Source organism: Lingula anatina, chromosome 7, assembly GCF_051362555.1.
Source record: "Lingula anatina isolate TDL-2025a chromosome 7, LinAna3.0, whole genome shotgun sequence".
NCBI lineage: Eukaryota > Metazoa > Brachiopoda > Lingulata > Lingulida > Lingulidae > Lingula > Lingula anatina.
Window position 1 is genome coordinate 14,275,105 of NC_141773.1, and position 22,403 is coordinate 14,297,507.

General features: G+C 36.2%; 2 long non-coding RNA genes across 2 annotated transcripts; both read left to right on the forward strand.

The window, feature by feature from the left end:
* Window positions 1–7,031: 7,031 nt before the first annotated feature.
* On the forward strand, window positions 7,032–9,601 carry LOC147760785 (uncharacterized). The gene is made up of 4 exons (XR_015335580.1): window positions 7,032–7,210; window positions 7,482–7,520; window positions 8,541–8,680; window positions 9,261–9,601. It is a non-coding gene; the product is annotated as an uncharacterized LOC147760785 (long non-coding RNA).
* Window positions 9,602–13,075: 3,474 nt separating this feature from the next.
* LOC106162521 (uncharacterized) lies at window positions 13,076–14,672 on the forward strand. Its single transcript, XR_015335581.1, has 3 exons — window positions 13,076–13,352; window positions 14,221–14,253; window positions 14,539–14,672. It is a non-coding gene; the product is annotated as an uncharacterized LOC106162521 (long non-coding RNA).
* Window positions 14,673–22,403: the final 7,731 nt, after the last annotated feature.

Sequence of the window (22,403 nt, forward strand, 5' to 3'; positions counted from 1 at the left end):
TGAATAATGTGGGTAAAATTGGTCTTCCACTTCTTATTTGCATTTTTCCTTTATTACAAGATTATTTTGGAACAGTTGCAGCATTAAAATTTAAAATAAATAGCAATCTGAAAGAAGAATTTTGCATTATTATTAAATGATGATAGGAATTTTGGATTAAGAGATTAGTTAAATACTGAGTAGTGATATTGTCAGTCAATTTATGTAGAATCTGATAATATGATTGAAAATACTGATTGAATTCCTGGCCTTGCACTGGGCAGTTTCACATTTGTGCCAAGTGCTTTTTTTGGACTCCATTGTACAGTGGTAAAAGTTCTTCAATTGCCATGAAAGTTTTTAATCAGACTCTGTATGGTGCTGCTATCTGCTGGTGCTATCGGCAACGAATTAGTTTGCCTTTGTTTCTGAGTGAATCTACCGTCTAAAATCACTATTTCTGAAAATATGTGCGTTTTGCTGAGGGTAGGCTAGGCAATACACGGCAAACTTCTTAGTACGTGTGTACAACATAATTTTTTTAAAAACCCTAGCGATATTTGGTCAGGAGTTGCTTGAAGCATAGCACAGCGTTGCTGTCTATCGGCATCAGGCCGTTAGTTTGTCAATTATCACGAATTACCCACGAATCGCGAACCCATTCATTTTCCTATGGCAATCTAGCAACTCATTAAAAGTGCACGCATGCGCAGTGGGCTATGCATGACGTCATGCAGTGCATTTCTGTGGATGAATCCTTCCAAATAAACGATATTGTGATATAGGTGAAGAAGTTAAAAAAAATATTGTATCCAGTACTTTAATGGTATTCAAGGTGAATAAGAGTTGAGAAAAAGTTCATTTTAATGATTTCCCCCGTTTTCATTCCGCTGACAAGGCCTTGAAGAGAGCTGTTTTTCATATAGCTGTATCAGGCTTACCTAACTACCAGACTCGGCACCGAATGATCCTGTATTCATCGATAGATCGGACCACATTACCCGTTTTCAAGGTGTGTGTCAGCACGCTCTTCGAAGTATCAGTCGCGACACCGCACTTGCCTAGTACGTGATGTGATAGTGATGATTCTCAGAGGGGTTGGAAAGTAGTGCATCTTATCTTAAATTTTGTTCCGGGGTATGATACTGTGAAATGCGTACTGACACACACCTTGAAAACGGGTAGTAAAGTTGTTTACAATGATTTGTCGAGAAGAACCGTCAGTGATAATGGCAACGCCAATACAATACGCAAATTGTAATGAAATATGCTAGTATACACAAATATACTGGTGGATAACGTGCTTAATGAAAGAAACGCACAAAAAAGACCGGAAGAAGGCCTAAACATGTACAACGTTGTTCTATCCTGCATTTTTTTACGGGCATCAATCTAGCCTGGGCCACAATTTCGTGAATACTGGAAGTGGATTTGATAAACGTTGGCGGTGTACTATGTAAGACACAAACGAGTGCAATATCTCCTGACCATGGGGTTACGCACTTACCAAAATGATGCATTTCTATTTCTCACTATAAATTAACTGTATAATGTAATTTTAGTGTTACGTTATAATGTCTATATTCAATTTTACGATGTCTTTCTTGTCACGTAAGATAGCTAACAGTATTTTCAGTGAAAATAATAGGTGTACCCTACCTAAATATAGTGCATGGTTCATAATGAAGAGTCTTATCTTAAATGTCTATTGTGTAAATTTCTTAATTTACGTTTCTTATTTTTTGTCGTTTGATATAAATGTCGCATTTAAATCGCCACCAAGCGACACGGCATAAGTCGACATAAGTATATTTTAGGAAAAAAAATTGATCATATGGGTTCGTTTATAATAAGCATGTTTTCTACATAGAAGAATTTATCAGCCACTTAATAGCATCACTTATGATAACCTATAACAACTCGATACTTACGTAACAGAACCGGTCTGTTACAACTCTATTATTTACACACTGGCACAAACGGGAACAAGTGATGGTATCTTTTTAATGACAAATTCGGAAAAAAAAGATAAATTGTTCCATTCCTGTATAAAACAGCAGGAACCAACTGTAGAAAAAGAAAAAGCGCGATTTGTACTTTTTGTCACATCTCACCGCCAGCGTCATGGGTCGTGTGCGTACTTTGTTATTTGGTGCGTTGCTCTGTCTTGTGGTCGTCGGGATAGACGGACAATTTACAAGTAGGTGATCCTCTACACGGGCCGTGAAACTGTATTTTTTCGCAATGTAGTTTTCATGATACTTCATGTTTAGGATCATAACTATAATACAGTGTTGCATCAAAATACAGACGTGTATTTTGGTTTTTTTTTTCAGTTATGTCAGTATTTTAGATACAGCGAAACATTGTACAATATGCACTAATTGTTCTCCGGGGCTTTTTGTGCCCTAATTGTTGGTTGTCTATAGACTTAAGGGTTCCCTTTCTCTCTTTCACCATTATTTAGCTTGTAGAAAACCATGTACATATAAAAAGTAACATATCTAAATCGTTGGGTTGATCGATATAGCAAATAATCATTGGACATGGCATACAAAATAGGCTTTGAATGGCAAGTCCCCTTCAAAGTGTAAATACCTTTGTTTCCGTGTGTGGTTGCCTTGTTGATATAGAACCATCGGATCAGCGCTGTATCCAATGTGTGCAATTAAATGTTACAGGTAAAATCACAATTAGTTCGTTATTTTAGGTGGACATTCGAATTATTTGGGAGAAAGACTCTTCATTATGAGTCAAGCGCTATATTTATGTAGGGTTCACCTGTCATTTTTCACTGAAAATACTACTTGACAAGACGCGACAAGAAAACATCGGGAAATTAAATATATAATTTATGACCGCAAAACTAATTTTACTCCAGACAGTTCATTTATGGTGAGAAATAGATCATTTGGTTAAGATGCCTCATTCACGGCCACGTGTAGTTCGTGGCAAATTTCTCCAGTCGCGTTGAATAAAAGTGATCATAATTGGTAGATGGAAAGGTAGATGGTGCAATGTGTACAATGTGAATATCTAGCGAAAAATTAATCTGTGGCCCAGGCAGAGAGTACGTGTCCTGACCATGGGGTGGCGCACTTACCAAAACTATCAATTTCTTTTCTCACCATAAATGCAGTGTGGAGTAATATTAGTGTTGCGATCGAAAATTATATATTTAATTTTACAATGTCTTCTTGTCACGTAAGATAGCAAGCAGTATTTACATTGAAAATGATAGGTGAACCCTACATAAATATAGTGGTGGATTCATGTCGAAGAGTCTTTCTCGAAAATATACCAAATGTCCATTATTGAAATGTCTAAATCTATGCTTATAATTTTTTTAGTTCTTTGACCCTAATGTCGAATTCAATACGCACCAGGCGACACAGCAGAGTCAACCTGTCACTCTTTAAATATCACTTATGATAACCTTTAAAGAATTCAATTATTAATACTTTTATTTTAGTTGAAGGGAACTCGATATTTAAGTAACAGTATCGGTCCTTCGCAGCCCTATTATCTATGCACTGGTACAAATTGGAACATGTAATGGTATCATGATTATAACAGATTAAGAGAAAGCACAAAGTGCATTGTTCCGGCCTTGTGTAAAATGCCAAGGATCAGGTGAAGAGGAAAGAGCAAGAATTGTCCAGCTTGATTGATCGTCACATCTCACCGCCAGTGGTAAGGGTCGTACGTGTACGTGTAAATATATCAGCGAGCATGTTTTTGAATGTTGAAGAAATTTCTATTAGCCCTTGCTTATACACATAAGCCCTCTCCCTAAATTCCCCAAAACCATAAACTGTACGTTCTACATGTTTTTTGTGTGATACACCAATTTGCAAATTTCATTTTGTAAAAATTGTAAACATACGTATGTGGTTTTGATGTATGCTGATGCTGTAATAATTTCGATACGTTATGAGAATTCGTATGTTTTCGGCTATGGCGACCGAACCTCATAACAAAGATAATTCTCTGAAATGAATGAGCCTTTTTGACCACCATCCGTGTCGTATATCACGGCTCTATATACCACATACATGTACTAGTGACGTAACACTTGAACAAATTTAAACTTTATTTTCGCCCATTATTGAAATATTTACCTCAGTTAATTCTTGACCCATTATGCACGCAGAGCTTGATTTTGTAATTGAGGGGCGAAGATAATTGAATTGATTTGATAAAAAAAGGGAAAAAAAACGTCCATCATGTCAAAACGTTTCAATTTCTTTTTTTTTTTTCAGATCTGATATTTCCTCCCAACCAGTGCACCAACAGCATATGGTGTTGTAAGTAATTTAAATATTACATCAACTGTATCTCTCTGTCTAAAGTCTAAAAACTACATGTATAAATCTGACTTTAAAAAGTTTGAGCATGTTGTTTTATGTGAAGTTGTTCAATATGAAGTTAAATGTACCTCATGTTCATAGCAAATACCTTATTCGAAATAGACATTAACGTTAGCGATTTTGATAGCCGAATTCATGAAACCACGATTTAATATTGCCATAGTATTAATACTGATTCCAAACACCTTTTCAGTTGTTTGCCGTACCTTTTTTTCCGTGACTTGCAGATCCACCAATTGTCCGTTTTTTACTCGAACGATTGCCACTTTTCTGAGTTCTAATAACCAAGTGACATGCAGATGCTGTAGATCCTTCAGCCTTCCCCTGGCGGCTGCTACCACGGCTGGCTAGGTGAGAACAAAGAGATTGGACAAGTTCGCACACACACTCGGTGTAAAAAAAAACGCATAGAACTAAATAAAAAACGTATAATAAAGTAAAAAAAAACAACAAAACACAGTTAAAACGTATTAGCACTAACAAATTATGACAATTAAGTGCAGCTGCATGTAATTAAATGTCAGTCAGTTGCTCGAGGTTGCTCGCTAGTTGCTCGAGGAGACGTGTCTTTTAGTCAATCTGATTGCATTCAGCGATAGTCCCCGCGGAGTTGGATCAATCTATGTAGAACGATAGATTCAATGGGAATAAGCCCTTGGACATTGGCAATCGCGCTTCAACAACGTTACTTTGATCTGGATACTGGGTGACAGATTCTTAACTTCGTTGAAATTTGAGCTTAAAAAAACGAAACGTCTCAAATACAGCTGCATACAAATTCGAGTGCTTCCGATTTCAGGTATAATTTCATATTTTCCAACTTTTCCTGCAGCACTATTATTTGTTACCTGTTTCTAACATACCTTTTGCCAGCTGTTCGAAGCGAAACTACATTTTTCGTGATATCACAGGAATTGTAACAGGACCACACTTTTAAAGCACATCCAAACCCGACACCACAATTTGCCTCGCCTATCTTGTTTAAATATGAACACAAAATCCCGTAGAATGCCATTGGGTAGCACGTGTGTCTTAAAATAGCTGTCATATGTGATTTGATATTTGTTGGCTGTTACATGATGAATCTGTACCCCCTCAGTCCAGTATTACATCCTGTATTAAATTGGGGATGTGAAAGATGGGGAAACGTAGGACGAATAAGTGCTTTGTCATCAATATTTTCAATCCCTGCAAATTAATGCTGAATAGGGAATAAAAGGCCAAACAACATTGTGATAGAGGTGAAAAAGTTCAAGAAAATTATTGTATACAGTACTTTAATGATATTCAAGATGAATAAGAGTTGAGAAGAAGGTCATTGTCATGATTTCCCCCATTTTTATCCCGCCAACAAGGCCTTGGAGAGAGCGGTTTTCATATAGTTGTATGGCAAGGTCAATTCGGTCCGTGAAGCTGCTGTATACTAAAAAAGTATCACAACTTCATACTAACACGAGTAAATAATGAGGGTTTTTATTTACAGCATTTAGTCTGTTGTCTGACGAATCCGCCATTTAAATGCATGTACAGTACTTGGTTGCTAACGACTTAAAAGATAATAAAGCTTCCTGTCAACCTTGTGCCTCGATAAAAGTCTGTGTACCGACCGGCAGTGGCTTCAAACTATTCACAGTTGTGCAACGCTGAGTCCGTCACTAATATCACTGTGTATTACATGTGATCTCTGTTTCAATGTAAGTTCCAGTATAAGTTGGATTTTCTTAAATATCTCAGTATAATATAACTGAAAGGATCAACATTTCACTTTTATACCTCATAGCTAAAATTTAAATGACAGAAGTAGACATTGGCTATTATTTTTTAAGAAAATGCTAGTAATACGGCCAACACTACTATAGCATCAGTTAAGTTCTATGGTATTTGCAATGATGTGTCGTGAAGAAGCGTCAGTAATTATGACAACGCCAAAAAAAAAAAAAAAAAAACGCAAATTATATGAAATATGCTAGTATACAAAAATATACTGGTTGATAACGTGCTTAATGAAACAAACGTATAAAAAAAGGTTTACACATATACGTCATGGTTCTTTCCAACTATATTTGTTTTGAGGGCAATAACCTAGCCTGGGCCCCGATCATGGGGTTACGCACTTACCAAAAATGATGCATTTCTCTTTCTCACTATAAATTAACTGTATGGTGTAATTTTAGTGTTGCGGTTATAATGAATATATTCAATTTTACGATATCTTTTTGTCACGTAAGATAGCTAACAGTTTTTTCTGTGAAAATGATAGGTGTACCCTACCTAAATATTGTGCTTTGCTCATAATGAAGAGTCCAACTCGAAAATATTAAATGTGTATTGTGTACATTTCTTTATTTATGTTTCTTATTTTTTGTACTTTGACATAAATGTCGAATTAAATTCCGCACCGAGCGACACGGCTTTACTTATGAGGGTTCATAAGTATCTGTTAGGAAAAATTGATCATATGGGTACGTTTGGTAATAAGCATGATTTCTACTTAGAAGAATTTATCAACCACTTATTAGCATCACTTATGAAAACTTGATAACAAATCACTATTTAGCCCTTTTTGTTTAAGGGAACTCGATACATAAGTAGCAGTTCTGGACTAGCAGAACTCTATTATTTACACACTGGCACAAATGGGAACAAGTGATTGTATCGTTATAATGGCTATTTCAGAGAAAACATAAGATGCATTGTTCCATTCCTGTATAAAACACCAGGAACCAACTGTAGTAAAAGAAAAAGCGAGATTTGTACTTCTTTGTCACATCTCACCGCCAGCGTCATGGGTCGTGTGCGTACTTTGTTATTCGCTGCGTTGCTCTGTCTTGTGGTCGTCGGGATAGACGCACAGATTACACGTAGGTGAAACTATATTTTTTCGCAATGTAGTTTTCATGAGATTTTCATGTTTAGGATTATAACAATAGTACAGTGTTGCATCAAAATACAGACGTGTATTTTGGTGTTTTTTTCAGTTATGTCAGCTTAGTTACAGCGTGAAATTGTACATGTACAACGTGCACTATTTGTTCTCCAGGGCTCTTTACAACTTTTTACATTGAACTTGAGAGGGGGAAATAATAGAAAGTACACCTTATAGAAATGTGTTCATTCCATTTTTTTTCATAGTACCAGTACCTAACAGTTGTACCAACAGCATATGGTGTTGTAAGTATCAACTCTTTTCCTATACGTCTAAAAGCTATTTTTGTCAGATAAATAAGAATTAAGATAATTAATTATATTTATGTAGGAAATGGTTTGTTTTTAGTGGTGGTAATAACTTTATTAATAAAACATCAACATTTGTTGATAGGAAATAGTCTTAGTTTGGGTCTTGTGTCTGCACATTTTGACCTTAAGTAGTTGACCCAGGCAAGGTGATAACAGGGTTATGAAATGTCTTAGCTGCTGTGTAACTAGGCACATGCATTTATTTTTTATGAAAGATGTTTTGGGAACTATTTCTAACGAGCTGCATCAGTGAGAAGTCATTTAGCGGCTTTTGAGCTGCTGAGATATTTACCGCAGTTTTACCAGCTACGCTGTATTATTACTTACGTTTCTTTATTTTTATGTGTACATTGGTAAAAAATGAGAAATCACAACAGCTATAGGAGAAAAAAGTTGGCACAAATGAAAAAAGACCATAAGATGTGAGAGAAGATCACATCTGTGCCAAGCCTTTTATTTTCATTTGCACCAACTTTTAGCTCCTATAGCTGTTGTGATTTCTCATATTTTTGTTAATTAATCTTGGTTACACTCATACTTTATTATTTTTATATTATGGCACTTATATAGTTTGGGGGATGTTATATTATCTCCCCAGTTTTGTAACTTTGTATCTTATTAGTTTTCGTCATAAACAAATGACAATTTTCAGTCATATGGACTTAATTATCTTACTTTTGAGCGAAAACAGAGCTTCGTTGTGCTTATGAACATTTGGCTATATAAATATATTGAATTAAAAGTAAAAACAAATATGCCATATGTTAGATTATGATTATAAAATAGCACATGTATTATGTTCTTTAGCAATTGCCTCTGGTGGGATTGCTTTCAAAGGGGTACATAAATCTTGGAAACACTGAAGTTTATGATATCACAGATAATTGAAATGCATCGGCTTACGTGCAACTTCTATGTATTACATAAATAACATCTTAAGCCTCATCTTTTCAGTGGTTTGCCGTCTCTTTTTTGGAGCAACTTGCAGCACTAACCAGTGCACGCCTTCGAATAGCGCACTTGCCGCTTTTCTGGGCACCAATAACCAGCAGGTTTGCTATTGCTGCAGGGCTTCCCTTCCTGGCCTAGGCTAGGTGAGAACAAGAAGAAACTATTTTCTCCGTGCGTCTTGAGTCTGTTCATTCATATGAACACATTGTGTACGCATTGCTTAGGATATTAAACACAAAATGTGCATGTATGTGTGCACGCGCATGTGCACAAGTGTGTGTTATATAAAGTTGATTGCCACAGCCGAAATCACCGAATTCATTTCTTAAATTAATAATACTTAAGAATACTGCGGGTGTTGTATTTACTGTAGTAGAAAGGACATAAATACATATAATGATAATGAAGTTTCTTTTTCCTTGTGTCAAGTATTCCCATATTTTACATTCATTTATATTTCTAATTAGTATGTGCTTTAATTTTATAATGTGTAACTAGTGATTTTAATTCATTCATTACATTTAATTCATTACTTCGTGTTCTTTAATAGGGATAGTATGCAATTGTGCTTTTAAAGAACTCTTTATTGTTACGTATTTGTGATTGTAAGAAATTTCTTTTCATTTATTTTTACTTATTTTAGCACTGTTGAAACGCCATTGAACCATGAACACGGAACGTACCGCCTTTCTCAAAAATACACGATATTTTATTACCTTTCAGACAAATCAAAGCAACGAAAAAAGAAGAGCAAGCGCCCAAGTTTATATCATGTCCGGAATAACCGAAATCAAATTCTTCCTTTAGCTACACTTTGAGACTAAATGCTATATTCCGTAATGGCGATGACAAAGGCACGTTTTCTTTGCCACTGTTGTATTTTTTGGGCTGAACTGCCAAATTTACATGGTATATAATGTTACAAAGGCAAGAATGTCGTCTCCTTTTCTTACGAAAAAGTTCTAGAAAATGTATATGAAATGCCAATAATGTTCTAGTAATGTGAACATCAATACATCAAAGATTGTCATAAATTTTACTTGTTCTTTGAAATGCACCAATAAATTGCTTTGCAAAACCAAACTATTTCCGTTTACATTGTTTTGTGTTGAAACTAATAATATCAAAATAAACATAAATACTTACAAATTCGGAGGTCGTCTTGAACATTCTAAGACACATCCCAGTCAGACGGCCTTCGTCCAATTTGCCGTAAATAAACTTCACTGCTGTCTTCCCTGTTTACAATTACCATCTTTATGTCCCTCAAATCATCAACTTGTTTTTTTTAATTTCATTTCCGTCTAGAAATAGATTTCCAAAAAGACAATGGACATTTCTGATTATATCAGACGAATTTAAAGAATACGCATTGAATTTCATTCTACCAAATGGAAAAGATTATAGGGGCGTTCAGTCTTTACTTAAAACGTAATCTAAACACACTGTAATCGACTACAGTATCCAATTATTTTAATATCAGAAGAAATAATTGAATGGATAATCTTTAAAAATATATGATATTTTAAAGAAAATTGAAAAAAAGCGACCAATTTTACATTTAATACTGAAATTAGACATATACTATGCCTTATTGAAATATAACTAATGTAATTAAAATAATCTTAATATTTTAAATGAAAAGTGTACAAAACATATTTTTTATGGGTTTTATACTCCAAATAAAAATATTAGTGTTCACTGTTCATTATATTCGACAATCCAGTCATAACCTTGGTTGCCGTTAGTGGGTAATAATCGTCGGACCCACAGATCGGTGCTTTGCATAATGCTAATAGATAAATCTGTGCTAACTTAAATTTTCCACGCTCATTCTATTGGTGGGGAAGTTCGTCCGGGCTATAAGTCAGCTTTCCACTAGTGCACCTGCACGTTTTGCGGAAATGTTGATTTTCCTGTTTATTGATAAAGAAGAAGTATGCGGTAAACATATATATACATGAAAAACTACTCTCCATCGTTGCATATGTACGCTTTGCTAAAATGTTGATGTTTCTGTTTCCTGTTTTCTTTTTTCGTTTTTTTTTAATAAAAAAGAACTCCATTTTTAAACATAAATACATAAAAAAGGGTGCATAGAACAAAATGAAAAACGTATAATAAAGTAAAAAAAGTAAAAAAAAAACAATGTTAAAAGAGATTAGCACTAACAAATTATGACAATTAAGGAAAAACTGCAAGTGCAGCTCCATGTAATTAGATGTCATTCAGAGCTGTGCACTCATGCACTAATGACCCGCTAGTTGCTGAAGATGACGTGTCCTTTGGTCAATTTGATTTCATTCAGAAAGAGTCCCCGCGGAGTTGGATCAATCTATGTAGAACGATAGTTTCAATGGGAATAAGCCCTTGGACATTGGCAATTGCCCTTCATCAACGTTACTTTGATCTGGATACTGGGTGACAGATGCTTTGCTTCATCAAAATTTGAGCTTAAAAAAACAAAAACAAAACGTCTTCAATACAGTTGCATACAACTTCGAGTGCTTCCGACTTCAGGTATAATTTCATATTTTCAAACTTTTCCTGCAGCACTATTATTTGTTAACATACCTTTTGCCACCTGCTCTTAGAGAAACTACACTTTTCGTGATATCACAAGAATTGTAACAGGACCAGACTTTTTAAACACTTTCAATCCCGACACCACACTTTGCCTCGCCTATCTTGTTTACATATAAACACACAATCCCGTAGAATGCCATTGGGTCCTCGTGTGTCTCAAAATAGCTGACATATGTAATTGGATATTTGTTGGCCGTTACATGATGTATGTGTACCCCCTCTGTCCAAAATTTCATCCTGTGTCAAGTTGGGGGTGTGAAAGATGGGAAAAAAGTGCCTTGTCATCAATATTTTCAACCCTTGCAAATTAATGGCACATGGGGAATAAAAGGCCAAACGATATTGTGATAGAGGTGAAGACGTTTTAGAAAATTATTGTACCCAGTACTTTATGGTATTCAAGATGGATAAGAGTTGAGAAAAAAAGTTCATTTTAATGATTTTCCCCGTTTTCATTCAGCTGACAAGGCCTTGAAGAGAGCTGTTTTTCATATAGTTGTATGTCAGGGCCAATTCAGTCCGTCTGGCTGCTGTATACTTCAAATAAATATTACAACTTCATATTAACGCGAGTAAATAATGAGCATTGTATTTATTTACATCAATTATTCTGTTGTCTGACGATCCGCCATTATCATTCATGTACAGTATTTGGTTGCTAAGAACTTTGAAAATATTTAACTTCGCGTAAACCTTGGACTTAGATAAAAGTCTGTGTACCGGTCCCCGACCGGTGTAAACGGCAGACACGTCCGCCCGCTTCCTTAGGAATAGTAGTCCTTATGGGACCTGTATTCCTGACGTAAAAATGGATAGGATTTCTATTCCTGACGGTCCTGCATTCCGTTTATCTAGGACTTGCATTCCCAGGAGTTACTAGGACTACCATTCCTTCCACACCGGCAGTGGCTTCAAACTATTCACGGTTCTGCAACGCTGAGTCCGACGCTAATATCACTGTGTATTACATGTAATCTCCGTTCCAACGTAAGATCCAGTATAAGATGTAATTTTCTAATTATCTCAGTATAATATAACTGGATGAATCAAAATTTCACTTTGAAACCTAGTTGTTAAGATTTAAATGAAACACGTAGACACTGTTTTTTTCTTTCTTTTTTCTTTTTTTTTTTAAGAAAACGATAGTAGTAAGGCCAATACTAGTATCAGTTGTTTACAAGGGATTGCCGAGAAAAAGCGTCAGTGATAATGAAAACACCAAAACAATACACAAATTATATCAAATATGCTAGTATACACAAATATACTGGTGGATAACGTGCTTAATGAAACAAACGTACAAAAAGACCAAAAAAAAAAGACTTACATGTGTACAACGTTGTTCTATCCTGCATATTTTTACGAGCATCAATCTCGCCTGGGCCACAATTTTGTGAATACTGGAAGTGGATTTGATAAACGTTGGCGGTGTACTATATATGGCACAAACAAGTGCGTTATCTCCTGATCACGGGGTTACGAACTTACCAAATGATGCATTTTAATTTTTCACTATAAATTAACTGTATGGTGTAATTTTAGTGTTGCGGTTATAATGTCTATATTCAATTTTACGATTTGTTCTGGTCACGTAAGATAGCTAACAGTATTTTCAGTGAAAATGATAGGTGTACCTTTCCTAAATATAGTGCTTGGTTCATAATGAAGAGTCTTACTCGAAAATATCTTAAATGTCCATTGTGTAAATTTCTTAATTTATTTTTCTTATTTTTTGTCCTTTGGCATAAATGTCGCATTTAAATCCGCACGATGCGACACGGGTTTACTTATAAGGATTCATAAGTATCTGTTAGGAAAAAATTGATCATATGGGTATGTTCGGCAACAAGCGTGTTTTCTACTTAGAAGAATTAACCAACCACTTAATAGCATCGCTAATGATTACCTATAACAAATCACCTTTTGGCATGTTTAGTTTAAGGGAACTCGATACTTATGTAACAGTACCCGTCTGTCACAACTCTATTACCTACCACTGGCACAAACGGGAACAAGTGATTGTATCGTTGTAATGGCAAATTCAGAAAAACATAAGATGCATTGTTCCATTCCTGTATAAAACACCAGGAATCAACTGTAGAAAGAGAAAAAGCGAGATTTGTACTTCTTTGTCACATCTCACCGCCAGCGTCATGGGTCGTGTGCGTGCTTTGTTATTCGCTGCGTTGCTCTGTCTTGTGGTCGTCGGGATAGACGCACAGTTTACAAGTAGGTGATCCTCTACACGGGCTATGAAACTATTTTCTCAATGTAGTTTACATCATGCTTCACGTTTAAAATCATAACTATAGTACAATGTTGCATCAAAATACAGACGTGTATTTTGGCGTTTTTTTTAGCCATGTCGTAAAATTGTACAATAAGCACTATTTGTTCTCCGGGGCTTTTTGTGCCCTAATTGTTGGTTGTCTATAGACTAAAGGGTTCCCTCTCTCTCTCTCTCTCTCTCACCATTATTTTAGCTTGTAGAAAACCATGTACATATAAAAAGTAACATATTTAGATCGTTGGGTTGATCGATATAGCAAATAATCATTGGACATGGCATACAAAATAGGCTTTGAATGGCAAGTCCCCTTCAAAGTGTAAATACCTTTGTTTCTGTGTGTGGTTGCCTTGTTGATATAGAACCATCGGATCAGCGCTGCATCCAATGTGTGCAATTAAATGTTACAGGTAAAATCACATGTAGTTCGTTATTTTAGGTGGTCTGTAAAATTTGTCCATACCACATGTAGATACACATCTGCATGCACTAATTCTTTTGGTAAAAGGATATTTTTCCTCGCCTGCGGTGTTCCAACTCCATGCAAACATAGCTAATTCATTGAAATGAATTTAACATTTAACCGCCGCTCGATACCAAATATTTCCCAAACACACGCACACACAGACACACACAAGCCCATTATATATATATATATATATATATATATATATATATATATATATATATATATATATATATATATATATATATATATATATATAACTTGAGAGGGGGAAATAAATGAATTGAGTTGATAAATAATAGAAAGCCCACCTTACTGAAATGTGTTCATTTCATTTTTTATAGCTCCTAACAGTTGTACCAGAAGCATATGGTGTTGTAAGTATTTTTAGTAATAACTCTTTTCCCATACGTCTAAAAACTATTTATGTCAAACAATATATTGAATTTAAAGAAAAACAAGTTGCCATATGTAAGATTATGATTATAAAATAACACGTGTATGATGTTCTTTAGCAATTGTCTCTGGTGGTATTGCTTTCAAAGAGGTAAACAAATTTAGGAAACACTGAGGTTTATGATATCCCAGGCAATCGAAATGCATCGCCCTACATGTAACTTGTATGTATTACATAAATAATATTTTAATCCACATCTTTTCAGTTGTTTGCCGTATCTTTTTTGGGGGAACTTGCACAACTCAATGCGTTTTTCCGAGTAGCAGGATTGCCATTTTTCGGGGCACCAATAACCAGCTCTCTTGCAATTGCTGCAGAAGGTTTTCCTTTCCTGTCATAGGCTAGGTGAGAACAAAGAGAAACTGTTTTATACGCGCATGTTCGTGTCTTGAGTCTGTTTGTTCATTCATGTGAACGCAGTGTATACGCAGTGCTTGGGATATTAAACACAAAATGTGCCTGTATGTGCGCGCGCGCACGCGCACGAGTATGTGTTATATCAAGTTGATTGTCACAGCCAAAATCACCCTTACCACTTCTTTAATTTATAATACTTCTAATCAGTATATGCCTCAAATTTTATAATGTGTAACAAGTGATTTTAATTCATTATGTATATCTTACTTCATGTTTATTAATAGGGGTATTATGCAATTGTAAACCGCGTTTTTAAAGAACTCTTTATTGTTACGTATTTGTGATTAAAAGAGATTTCTATTCATTTATTTTTACTTATTTTAGCACTGTTGAACCGCCATTGAACCATGAACACTGAACGTACAGCCTTTCTCAAAAATACACCATATTTTATTACCTTTCAGACAAATCGAAGCAATGAAAAAAGAAGAGCTAGCGTCCAAGTTTATATCATGTTCGGAATAACCGATATCAAATTCTTCCTTTAGCTACACTTTGAGAGTAAAAGCTATATTCCGTAGTGGCGATGACAAAGGCACGTTTTCATTGCCACTCTTGTATTTCTTTGGCTGAACTGCCAAATTTATATGGTATATAATGTTACAAAGGCAAGAATGACGCCTCCTTTTCTTACCAAAAAAGTTCTAGAAAACTTATATGAAATGCCAACTATAATCTAGTAATGTGAACATCCATACATCAAAGATTGTAATGAATTTTACTTGCTCTTTAAAGTGCATCAATAAATTGCTTTGCAAAACCTTTGTTTTGTTTTTATATTAATAATATCAAAAGAAACATAAATACTTAAAATATCGGAGTTCGTCTTGAAGACACATCCCAGTTTGAAGGACTTCGTCAAATTTGCTGTAAACTTCACTGTTGTCTTCCATGCTTACATTTACCATCTTCATGCCCCTCAAATTGAGATGAACAGTCAGATAGATTGGTTTCCACCATGGAAGAATATCTAGATTAACCTCCACGTTTTCCACTGAACACAATGGATGTGACATGAATAGCTCACCTAACACACTCGTCCCGCGGTAAATAGTCTTCTAATCATGATAGAATCTGGGATTGTAAGTAAAAGCCGGCGTGTTTCTCTAAAAACATAGGTTTTCCTAAGACGACAAAGTTCACAGTACTGACAAATAACATTCAAGAGCTCGTATAACGGAAAGAGTGCTCTTCGCAATAAATTAATCCATATGCGCGTGATCAAAATAATCTTGAATACAATAATAAAGCAGGTCCATACCATCCATGAAATATATCCTGCACTGAAAAGTTAAGGTATCCTACACGGGATTTCCGCCCACAATCTAATTTTCCTTGCGATATAAGCAGTTTTCTTCTACTCATGATTCATTAATCAAAGTTATTGGTTTATGGTTTCCGATTCAACAATTCAGTTCTAAACGAATCGTGATCCCTTTTAGACCGCCATAGTCTTCTTGGCACTTTTAGAAGGAAATAATGACAGCATGACATCATGTAGATACTTTAATTTAATGAGTTTCATCGTTTTTCAATTCTGACGTAGGATTTGCACGATATGTTGACATCAACATGCGCCATTGGCATATCAAACGCATATGATATACCTTAACATTTAATTTCTTAAAGGAAATTAATTGAGACAATTGTCTGCTTTGGTGATACAAATCATTTTAAGGGTGAAGGGGGTAAATGTATGCATTTTACATGTTTATGAATTTATAATATTCAAAAATGTATCGTATCTAACGTTGCACAGAACCGTAAGTGACTGACTCGGGTTATCGGACCAATTACAGAGAAAGCGGCCAACAATATTATTTACTATGGTATCGTTTTTTAATCTGCCTGTCAGCCATTTTCTACGTTTATACACATTTCTAGCTTTCTATCTAACCAACTAATGGCTACGAATGTCCACTACACATGTTAGATAATGGCTCCAATTATTTTTGCTCACTGGATGCTGGGAAAACGAACAGACGAATTGAACCGATACAATATCTTTGCCAGAGCTTAATTTCTGCTGAGGCTGATCGGACTTTGACGTCGTAGCTTTTAATCAGATAATTCCATAACCGCCAGGCTTTTCTTTTGTTCGCTTCCTTTTACGCAGTCCTTTCGTAAACGAATCGCATGTAGGGGTTTTATTGCATGTGACCACCTTTTCCAATATCAACATCTATAGTCAACCTGTATAAGAAGCCACCTTAGAATGATCAATAACTCATTCGTGTCTTTGGTCTCTGAAACACAAACACAGTTATACACGTGTGTCCAGAACTCCGTCCTGTATGTATACAGCACGTTTCTGTGTCCTTTGGAGCGTTCTAACCAATGTCCTGAGCGTCATATCCAACGGTCCAATATCTATCCGTTGGACAACGCAAGCATTAGGTGACAATAATAACGAGGGCGACAAAACTACTCCTGGAAGTCACCAGGTACATACCACCTGGTTGGACGGCTTTGGTGTTCAAGGAACAGATTTGGTACCGCCTCAGGCTGGTTCTGTCGCCGTTTTTGAACCCAACGTTACCACACCCGTTGGCTCTACCATCCAGAAAAATGGAAGCACAACTGTTACGTCACAGACAGTGGCAAGTTCAAACTTTTTGTCTCCGACCGAAGCAGCAACAACTAACACTACGTCGTCAGACTTGACAATGATGCCCGAGGCTGAAAGAGCGACGAATGCTTTCACAGAGAGTAACTGGGAGCAGAATGGATGGCACAGTAGCGGAAATCCTAATGAAAGTGATATTACTTTCAAACTAAATGCTACTGATTTTAACAACAGCTTGAGCGGTAGAAACCAGACCGAATTATACATCGCAATTGATTACGTAGGTTACGTTGTAGTTCCTTTTCTCCTCCTAATTGGTATCCCAGGGAACCTGTTCACAGTGATCATAATGTCAAGTCGTGAGTTTCGGAGGATGTCGTCCAGCGTACTTCTGATTGCCCTGTCTTGCTCAGATACCACGTTGATTCTTATGCTGCCGTTCAACAAGACCTTTGCCAAAGATATCCTGGGCGTAGACATACGGTCTCTGTCACAAGTCAACTGTAAAGTATTCTATTACGTGTGGAAAACGGCCAAAATGACTTCCTCTTGGTTCGTTGTATTGTTGACCTGTGAAAGGTAAGTTAAAGATCATATTAGCGAAAAACATATTTTCTATTTGAAGTGCCACAATTATGGTATTTTTCATACTGTTGCAAAGCCGACAAAATGCATTCTACCTGAAGCTTTTGCAGAGCCGATCGGCATTCTCATTCTACTGGTTACTGTCCGGCTGATTTTTCAGCGTGTTCAGTAAAAATGGAGCTACATTCGCCATTTTCTAGTATCACAACAAAGTGACTTTTCGCAATTTTATATGACATCATTAAAGTGTCTGTTATCTCATATTGTTCTGTGGTACCGTTACTCTGATTGCACCCTTTGGCACTTAACTTTAAAAATGCAGTGTAATGATTTTTTTTCCTTTTTGAAATCCTAAGTAATTTTGCTATTCTAATCCAGCAATTTAACAAATCACATTTTGATTCATTCAAGGCTTGTCTTTCCTATTTCCTTCAGGAAATGCATCAACAGCAAATATGATGTTCTTCTTACAAATGATTAAATAAATCAAATATGCCCCAACACATTTTGCCTCGAGGCCCAGCAGATTCTAATAAATATGATTAACATCAAAGTGCTAGCACAGGGCAACCGTGACCGCCTTTGTATCCAACCGTCAATTTACCAAAAGACCGCGTTTGTTCTGCAATGAACGGAAATTGGTTTAAAAAAACAGCACATTTCGAAATGTGTGTCGTCTTTTGAAGCTATGCCGTTTGGTCCTCGGTTTAATCAGAATAACCTTTAGAAAGCGAAGTGATTTTTATGATAGACAGCATTCAAAGTGAGCTTTCCTGGAGATGTTTTAAGAGATCTATAGAAAAAGTTTTGTTTTGTTATCAACATGGAAGCCTGAGTGGGAAGCGAACCCACTGAGTGATGACAGGTTAAGCACCCAAGGACGTTCCCATTCGGCCAACAAATCAAGATATCTGATATAGTGTTATTGACAATAAATGAGTCCTGTCACACACACCGAAGCTTTACAGAAATAGCCAAAGGCTAGCAAACTACCGCTACTATATTTCCACTCACCTAAGGTATTGCTAACACCTGTCAGTTGTCAACAGATCGTTGCAGTTTGGGAAAAAACATGAAAAGGATATCTCGGCTGATATCCTGTTACTATATAGATGAAATAATAATATAATATCATGAAAATAGCATTAATAATTCATATTCAAGATATACTCTATAATAATAATAATAATAATAATAATAATAATAATAATATATCATTTATATCAGGTATTACATGATAATATCTGCAAAAGTATATAATGAAATTAAAGATATTATTATATTATTACTGTTATATTGAGAACATGTAACGTGAAAACAAACGGGCGTTTTCAAGTATCAGGCCTACCCAACTACCAGACTCGGCACCTACGGATCCAGAATTAACCGGTATATCAGACCACACTACCCGTTTTCAAGGTGTGTGTCAGTTCGCATTACAGAGTATCAGCCACCACACCGATTTTGCCTGGTGCGCGATGTGATAGCAATGATCCTAAGCGGGGCTGGAAAGTAGTGCATCTCATCTATATTCATGCGCTGCCGCAATTTTCCCTGTTTATGCTAAAAATCTGACAATACCGCAAGTTTTAATATAAAATTTAGGTTCGAACATAGCCAATGATGTTTTGTAAATAAGAACTTGCAAACTTATATATTAATTTAGAAAAATAGACCTAATTTTGATAGCGGAAGCATATTCTGTCGGGGTGGAATATTTTCATGACTAGCGGGATGGACGAGATCAGGGGTAATCCTAGAGAGGGGTGAGAAATGTCCATTGTTCTCGTCAGCGAGGCTGGCTTTTTTCGAGGTATGTACGCACAGACAGAAAACTAAGTATTGTGGGAACGTTACTAATGAAGCCACTGGTAGTACTAGTATTTATCAGCCTGTAGTCTTGAACAAGCGCCTCGATGACGAGTGAACAGCTGTCAAAAACAAAAGACCCAGGTGTGGTAGTTCAACTACTGTTCATGCGTGCCGCAACGACCAAACCAAATTGCTCCTCAAGGTCACAATATCCGGTACTGACGGCTAGGCTCGTCTTAATCATATAAGTAGCGCGTTTCCACCCCCTGACGAGATTGAGGGAGTCGTCTGTCGCCATGCAATGTTGTTGTATTCATACGACTCCTACTTGACGAAAACGAGACGCCATACCCGGATGACAGGTGGGCTTACAAAATTTGTGATGGGGTATGATACTCTGTAATGCGATCTGACACACACCTTGAAAACGGTTAGTGTGGTCTGATATACCGGTTTATTCTGGATCCGTAGGTGCCGAGTCTGGTAGGTAGGTAGGCCTGAGTATTAAGACGCCATGTTCTGCTTTCAGACTACTGGCAGTGTGGGCACCGCTGAAAATCAGATCAATCCATGGCCGGAAGCAGGCGTTCGTCATGGTTCTATTCAACTACATTTGCATTGGGGGCTATAACCTCGTCTGGGCCATATTTTCGGATACACTGTTAGAGAACGGAGTATGCGTGGCCAATGCGCCGGTCAGACCTGAGTATAAAAGGCACAGCGAAGTTTTCCTTTTTGCTGGGATAATGATTCTGTCGTTTATTCCAACCGGTAAGTTATGACTGGGTAGATGTTACATCCCAGCGTCTTTTATTGAGTGTTTTCAGTGTATTTTAGCTGCATTTCACTCTATTGCAAATATGGTAATGAACAAGGGTCGGGAGGGTTGACATAAACCTTGGTAACGGGTGAAAATAACTGAAAACCGGGAGGATCTTAACTAAATAATGGGAGTGCCGTTATACTGAAACTGTTCAAGTTGCACTTTTACGGAAATATCTCTATGTGAATAAAAGAACCTCAGGGATAGCTACGTGAAAAGCGTATAATATAAGCTCCGTGCGTAAGAGAGTTAAAAGAGTATTAACTTTATAAGAATCTTTGCGTACAAAAGAACGGTGAAAATGGGTTTAATTGACTACCATGGATTTGTGACTTGCTACTGACGAGGAATCAATAAAATGGTAATGGATAGTTACCCACTCACTGAGACAAGTGAATACTTTTTTAAGATTTATTCAATCTAATAATCGATAAATTCACAAAATATATGTAGTATCTTACCAGATTCTCGTGCAGCGTTTCTAGTTTCAATCTTCCGTGCTGCTGACAATGCAATCAAAACAACTGAAAAATGATCGCCTGTCAAAGCTTTTCCATATTTGATACGGCCGTGATTTACGATTATTTGCTTAATAGGATTACTGACAGGGTTTATGATGATCAGAATACCGAAAATCATTTGTGCATCTAATTAATCAAAAATACATATACCATTTTGCTGATTAAAAAAAATCGATAATATAAAATATCGGCGATTATGTTTCTTGCTAAGCATGAGCATAAGCACCTCGAACCGGGATTACTTCATCCCCGAACAAGATCGTATGACAAAAAGTTGGCATAGGCGACGACACGTGTGTGGGCTTAAATTCAGTGCCGTCACTTTGGTTTAAATGCTTTTGTCGTGGAGTTGCAATGCTTCATTGAACAAAGGCATTATTTTGCCTTTTTTAACCATTTAGCTTTTAAGAAAAATCACGAGCAGTATTTAAAGTACTCAATAATGTCATTAAACAGGTGTTATAACGGGGTTCGTGGGTGGTCAAATAAAGGAAAAATTCGAAAAACTGATTTTGCAATTTTTATCCCAAAATCGCAATTATGACGTCATCGGTAAAATGACATTTAGGTAAATACAAAGAAATCTAGTCAATAAACACTGAACATTAATTTATTATCCAAAACAATTGGTTTTTGTCTAAGAGTGTCCATACCCTTAAGAGAAGATATCCGTAAGACTCAAGTATGTTTTACTACAGCTCAAAAATTTTTTTTCAACTTTTTTGCCCAAACCACCCAAACTGATTTACGTCAAAAGCTTTTCTTGTGCTAATCTTAATTTTTAATCGGATGTTCGATGTCCAACCTCCATGCAAAAACATTTTAGAATCTTTGCATGGACACGATGTGTCGTCTTTTGAGACCAAAGTCCATCGCTGAACAAAAAAGGAAGGAAATTATTTTGAGCAGTGGCCACCCATAATTGATTCTTACATTAAGCACACTTGCTGACAGCAATCCTATACTGAAATTGATTCTAATTAAATTGCTCATTAGTTCGCCTCTTATTTTATTAACTGGCGCCATTATCATTCAATTAATCTCTTCGCAATTGGCCAATCACATTTTGAACGGTCTAAACAAATACTGTAAAAAGGCAAGGCACAAAGGTCTTACATATCTCTGCATGAGATGAGGTAGGTATGGGATAGGTTTGAAAATTTTAACAAAGACACTTTATAGAAAAATTTAATAATAGAAAATAAAACTACGTTGAATACAGTATCATATAATTAAATTTCTTACTTAACTCTTTCTTACTTTCTTACTCTAACTGAACTGTAAGTTAGATTTTGTATTATTACTATTATTGTCTCCGCACAAGGGATACATATATCGTTGTATAT